Source organism: Austrofundulus limnaeus, unplaced genomic scaffold (genome assembly GCF_001266775.1).
Source record: "Austrofundulus limnaeus strain Quisiro unplaced genomic scaffold, Austrofundulus_limnaeus-1.0 Scaffold132, whole genome shotgun sequence".
Taxonomy (NCBI): Eukaryota; Metazoa; Chordata; class Actinopteri; order Cyprinodontiformes; family Rivulidae; genus Austrofundulus; species Austrofundulus limnaeus.
Window position 1 is genome coordinate 734393 of NW_013952534.1, and position 1056 is coordinate 735448.

Sequence of the window (1056 nt, forward strand, 5' to 3'; positions counted from 1 at the left end):
ATATATATATATATATGTATATATATATATGTGTGTATATATATACACGTATATATAAAAACATAATGCAATAAATCAAAGATTAGACAAACAAAGCATCAGGGATTCATTTTTTGTTTGTTTTTTTCTCTTTCATGTATTTATTCCAGCCTATATTGCTCTCAGGGATCATGTTTGTGGTTAAATGTATCTCTGTCACATCTCCCATCCCCTCCCTTCCCCCTCCCCAGTACGTTCCTGAGGATGCCCTCGTGCACGCTCACGGGCCCGTGCACCCTCACGACCCAGCCAGGACGTTGCTTACGCAGCCCAAAGAATGGGTGTGTATTTAAAGGTGTCTGAGGCAGGTGGCAGGTAAGGATTGGCTGAGGGCTTCAGTTAGGGAGTGGTGGGAGTTTGTTTTTTCTTAGACGTGAAGTTTTAGAAACTCAGTCATCAGCGGGGGTTACAGGGTTCAACATGGCAGTGGTGTGTTCTGTTTTACTGACTTCATGCAGAAGCAAACAGAAGATACAGTATTTGTTTAGGCTGTGAGTGGTTGGAGGACCCGCTTGAGTTTTTCTTAATTATAGGTTTTTTTTTTGTTCTGAATCACTGTTGATACACTACAAAATAATCCAGAATAACAACAAACCGTGTCATCATTCATTGTTTCTTTTCCTTTCTTTTCACTGTCTTTTCAACAACAACTTCCATCCTCCCTCCAGCCGCCGTCAGAATAAGACAGAAACAGAAATATCCCTTTTGATAATAGTTAACAAACTTGATTGGGGGTATTTTTTTTACTCATATACTCATATAGTGAGTTTTGGAAGATAATCAAGAGAACCAACTAACTGTTGACTGAACCGCACCTACTACAATCAGAACTGCACTCATAACAAATCAGGAATATGAAGCTCTGCCTCATCCTCACACAACAGAAACAAAAGCAGAAAATTTCTGCATACATTTTTTGAAGGGTGCCAAAGCAATGGGACACAAAGTGTAAATTAAATGTTAAAAACTGTCACTAACACATTTTAATTTTTTAGCTCACTTTCAGAGTGCAAAATC